Below are 6,206 nucleotides of genomic sequence, written 5' to 3'. Positions count from 1 at the left end.
AAACAAAATATATTCATTGTATAAAATTGCTAATTAATGTTTATTTTTTAAAATAAGATTTGTTTAATAAAAAATTTCTTTGTATGAATACTTTTTCTCTTTGTATATATTTTTTAGAGTTTATTTTAACCATTCTCTCCGTATGGTTCTAATTTAACGATAAATTTATTACATATATTTATATGTATTACAAAAAAATGTTATATCAATAGCATTATTTTAATTAAAAATAATCCTCCTGGGAAAAAATGTTATATATATAGACATATTTCATATATAATTATATATGATTTTATATATACTTATATATAATTATATATGAAACATTTTTTCCCGGATTTTTAATTCAATAACACCATTACTGAAATAAATATACGTGTCATCATGTTTTTGTTTTAATAAAATTTCATTTGTTTCAATAATACAATTAAATCAACAAGATTATTTTTAATTAAAATAATGCTGTTGATATAACATCGTTTTTCTTTTTTAGTGTTCGTCTTATACGACGGAGGATTATTACAGATTTTAAATCAATATCATTTTAAAAAAGTCGAAAGTGAAGCATTTGCGAAAATCAAATCTTGTTTCTCGCGTGAATCGTTTCGTATTTTTAATGATCTCAAACTTTTTTTTTTTTTTTTTCTTTGAAAAGGCAAATGTGAGCGTATTCTCGACGCAACGAACGGCGCATTGCAACGAACGCGAGAGGAAACCGGTTCTCTTCCTTATAAGCTTTAAAACATGCAGTTTCCTTTCACCTTCATGGAAGACTTATCGGTGTCGTTTGTGCGTGAGACAGAACATTTTTGCGTTCGCTTTACACGACGTGCGTCTAAATTCGCACGTATACAATCACACGGAATTAAGTTAGAATGAAACAAACTAACTGTCACAAACTATAACTCATTCTAACTTATTGCACCAGTGTATATCAGTTCAGAACTTGGGGTGGAAAAAGAACAGATTCTTAATTCAAATTCGTATCATTCTATATACGGAAAAAACCGAAAAAAAAACCGGTTGTTAAAACAAAAGTCGCCCATTAATACATTTTTTGATTATAAGAATTTGCGATAACCTTAAGTTTGGCATATCTTAACGATTATGACTATAAAAAGACATGTCTATCTTATGGTTATGGCAATTAAATGTATTGAATATGGGCGAAAATTATCATTATTTCCGATTGTGACAACGATAATATTTTTTCTGTATAGTAACATTTTTTTTTATGTTCATAAATTTTTAATTGATTTATTAAATTGTTTCTTGTTTGTGAAAAAAACTGCTGTCATTTCATAAAGAAATAATGAAGAGAAAAAAAATAGAGAGGAGAAGAGGGGAGTGGGGGGGGGGAGGCTAAAAAACACATCGATGGTTTTAATATCAAAACATATTATGTGGAGAATTTTGATATATGTACTTATATTTACATAAAATATGTATATATTTTTTAAAAAGATATTAAACATGCATGCACGAAACATACATAAAGATAAGTTTTGCCATTTCGATGATATTTTTTATATTACAAAATTTTGTTAATATTAATATATATAAAGAATGGATTTATCGAATTCAACTTTGTAGATTGCTTAATCTGTCTTCGTTTACAAAGTGATAATTAAACAGGGAAAACCCCAGGCGAAATGATTGCGATAACCCACACCTATTCTGTCTCAGGATCAATACTTATTTCCGGTTTTGCAGACGTTTTTTTTTTTAGCCACTTTGACAATTAAGCCACTGGTAAAAAAATAGTAACCACCGGATATTTTTCCACGCGTTTATAATTATTATCTGATGACGAAACTTGACTACCTTTTTTCACTTTTTTACGACTTAATTATCCAATCTCGCGATTACAATTGTTGACGATAAATGTGTGAAGACCGAACATTGCTATGTCAAGTCATAGTCAATATTTACAAGACAAACTCATATCACCACGATGTATAAGGATTATGCAAGTCATCTGTTCATATGTTATTAAAAAAATCAATATGACAATTACCTAAATTATATTATGAATTTTATGAAATAGCATCTGGTTACAAACTTTTCTATCAAATTTGCTAAATATCTACGTATTTTATAATTAAAAATATTTAATATATTTTTGCGTTTAAAAAATATTTACATTTGAAATGTATTTGTAATATCTGTTTGCAAAAAATTGAAAGCAAAATTTTTCAGTTATTATATGAGACATGCCACGGCAAAACATTATAAGTACCTGCATTTTCCAATTTTTGGAAGAGGAGAAAAAAACATTCATTTTCTTGAAAACTCATTTTAAAAATTCTACAGAATATATTATCGTAATAACTAGATAAGAGCAATCAATTTCTGCAAATATTTTTAATTAAGTAATTCCAATTTTTTAAAAATTGTTTCCAAATTGTTAAAATTTTAAAAGGTTGCAAAATCATACAAAAATGTAAATCAAAAAAATATCATAAGTCCAAGTAAAAATAGCATCACAACTTAGCATCACAACTTACAAAGTTTTGAATTACATAATTCATTTTTCTCCGCTTGAAACAATATTTTCTTACACAAAATTTTACTGTGTGATAGAACACAACACTTAAAATACCTTTTATACCTATAATAAAACGCATTTTCACAATTTTGTCACTTAAATATTTTGCTATGCTACACCTCATATATAATTAATTAGAAAGTTAAATATGAGTTTAATGAGAAAGTTAAATATTTTGAAGTTAAAGTATTAGGATTTTAAGTTAAATCGTATAGATTATATCAGATGTAATGACCGAATGTTGATCGAATAGTCTCATGATAATGATCTAGAACGAGCCGAGAAAGAGAGGGGGGGAGAGAGAGAGAGAGAGAGAGAGAGAGAGAGAGAGAGAGAGAGAGTCCACATACTATAATTGAATAAAATCGTGAATTCGAGTTACACGCACGATTGCGATGTTTCTTTGGAATATCTAATGTAACGACCTATAAAGATCGATATGTGAACGACGTGTTTTCAAAAATCACTGACGATTTGTTATTAACGTTGGTCAATTTGCTTTTTTCACGTGTGCATGATAATGACTCGCCCACTATAGATTATCGATAACGAATGAGTTCTGTACACGACCGATAAATTTACAATTTAAATCTCGATATTTTAGCATACACGATATTAGTTTCCTTATCTGTCATTGCATCAGTCACGTTTAAATTCCGAAAATAATTCTTTGAATTTTCCATTACTTATCATTTAAAATCTATTGGCGCTCAACATTTCTGTGACAAAAAGATTAAGAGCGTCCTTTCTAAGATTGAACTATTTTTATCAATAATCTCAATAAGTCTCGACTAATCCTTTGTGTACGTTAATATTAATGAAATCTTCTAATAAAAAAAAAAAAATATTGAAAATGGTAAAATTAATGCGTGTTTCATGTATATCTAAAATTTTTTCAAAAAGTATATTATTTTAAACTTTAGAAAATTTTGTTCGATGATGAAGAACTAATTTAATGTATTCAATTATAATGTAATTCTATTTTAACGTCATTAATAGAATTTATAATTTTTTTTTATTTTTTGAGAATTATTTTTATCTGGTTTATTAAATTTTATGTGCGCAATGTTCGAGATATTTGCGAAACGATATTGATTCACGAAATGCAGACGTTATCGTGCGATAACAAACAGAAACGACGCGCGCCAGTCATAATTTTTTTTCTGCATCTGCGCAACGACGTCCACTATTATGCAGATCTACCGGCGGTATCAGGGATTTTTCAAAATCGGCAGATGCAGCCGCCGGCAATGCGTCATTAACGCGCATTTAACGTTGCAAATATGCCGCCCACGCCTGGCAGCGACGTCAGCCTTGGCCGACATTTTCATCGTTATTACTTTTCCGTTTCTTTTTTACGTGAAACTAATAAAGATCGCGCCCGCGGCGTCTTGAATTATTTATGAGATTCGGGATGGAAACGACGGCTAAACGTTAATGACAATTTTTCCTCGGTAACTCCTTGCGAGTGTTATGAAATTATGCGTTTTATGAACGCGTATGAGATTGTTACGTGACTTTTAACACCAAAGAGAATGGCGGATTAAAGTTGTGATTGACGAGTGATTTTATACGGACGTTTCAGACTTCATAAATCTTATTTAAGAGAATCATTTAAAATAATTTGCGATGGCAATGGAATAAATTTTTAATACAAAAGTAATAGATTTCTTTAAGAAATTATTTCCTATTTTTTTAACTTTCTTAATTAATAATAAAAATAGGAGATATGACAGATGTAATATAGAATATTTATAAAATAATTGCATTATGATGTATAATTTTTTGAAACAAATTTAATAACTCAATAATGAAACAATGATTGTATGGATTTACGTTTCTAATTACGCATACAAGTTTTCATCTTTTATTTGAATATCTTAAATTCCAAAATCTATGATATTGCAATGCTTTTCAATGTATTAGCATTATAAAATTATTAATCAGTGTCAAATGCTTCTTCTCATAAATCTCACATTAATGAAAGGAGTGAAATTATTTTAGTAGCTTGTAAACACCAGCTGTTATAATTGTAATGATAAGTGGTCTGTCGCGCATCATCGATGATAAATCGATGGAAGGAAAGCTGATTAGTAATTCGACCTTCTCGACCTAATCTGCGTTTTATATTCTTTGACATTAAAGCCACGAGATTCTTGTGTGGCGTCGATATACCTGACCATTAATGCGTAAATCGTGTAACGATGACAAGATTATATGTGTCAAATGTTTTGATTAAGAAATGTGTCTTAAAGAGAAAAAGAGAAACAAAAATCAAGGAGATCTCGTATATCAAGTCTCAATCTCTTGATTGCCAATAACGATTATCGACGAACAATGACGATTCTTCAACATAACTGCGTGGCGATTTTAACGCGCAGTCTGAAATTATACTAATGAGAGATATGAGGCTTAAAAGGTTGCATTGGTGAACATTAATGCAATGCTGATTGAACGTTGTAATGCAACATGCGATCAGATAAACTTCTATGTAAGCTTCCATTTAGCACGAGCATACGTTGTAATGAATTCGATTTTTTCCAGCGATATGATCGACGTTTGCTTTAATAATTAATATTTGCTTAAGCTGCTCATAATAGCTCATAAAGAATGAATAAAGATGAAAAAATCTATATAATCAATAATGTTAAAATCAATTAATAATGTTTAGACATTAGAGACATTTAGATTAAATCGATTAAATTAATTTTTACAATTATATTTGAAAAAAATTTAGTATGAAAATGCGAGTATTTTTCTTAAAATAATTGTAATTTATTATTGATCGAAAATTGCAATATGATTAAAGCAGTTTAAATCTAAAAGCACTTTTGAATACAACGCGAAATTATCGACGCAGTAAAATTGAGTAGAATATACCAAGTATTTTCTGATTATGAAATCACAATTTATTATTGAATGGTAATTATTAGTAGCGGATAAATCGGATTGCTATGTGTATAACAATAAAATGAGTCTCTGATTGTCTTTAATATTATAATAGAATTACAAGTTCTACTATAAGTAGCCATGGTAGCATTCTCTTGTGAGAGTGAAGACTGATCATGTTGAGAGTTCGAGTTTTTATGTGTTTGATCGATCTGTGCGGGATTTAAGCGGAGAAAATTGCGAGAAAAATAAGTAATAGCGGTGCTAATAATAACAAATTGCAGAGTCTCAGACAAAAAAAATGTGGAAATAATTATTTTAAATGGTTGGAATGCGTTTTTCCGGAGAGCCGTGATAGTTTATGCAAATCGCATTCGGGAAATACCGGTTCTCGAGAGATGTTGCTGCTATGCACAATGATTGCCATATCGGCGACACAGTGAAAGTAGCTACATAACAGATAACTATGCACAATTCGCGCGCGATCTTAATTATCATCATAATTATCACCGATTAACCACGCTTCAGTGATTTGTAATCTCATCGAATTTCTCAATCGAGTGGTCAGTAATATGCTTCTTCTTTCTCTGCATAGTCTTGAAAAATTTGCGGTTTCTATTGTTTAATGAATAAACGGAAATGTTTTCATATACAATATTATTGTAATTTATATATAATCTGTCAGCTTTTATTATGACAAATTTATTTGTATATATTTATTTGTATATATTACTCACAATAATTTATTTTAAAAAATATATTATTAAAA

General features: G+C 29.1%; 1 protein-coding gene across 1 annotated transcript in view; it reads left to right on the top strand.

The window, feature by feature from the left end:
- Window positions 1–6,206, top strand: part of LOC108693170 (sterile alpha and TIR motif-containing protein 1) — a 93,118-nt gene that overhangs the window by 1,070 nt on the left and 85,842 nt on the right. The gene's annotated exons all lie outside the window — the stretch shown is intronic.

The sequence above is a fragment of the Atta colombica genome, unplaced genomic scaffold (assembly GCF_001594045.1).
Source record: "Atta colombica isolate Treedump-2 unplaced genomic scaffold, Acol1.0 scaffold88, whole genome shotgun sequence".
Taxonomy (NCBI): Eukaryota; Metazoa; Arthropoda; class Insecta; order Hymenoptera; family Formicidae; genus Atta; species Atta colombica.
This window is presented reverse-complemented; position numbering and strand designations above follow the sequence as displayed.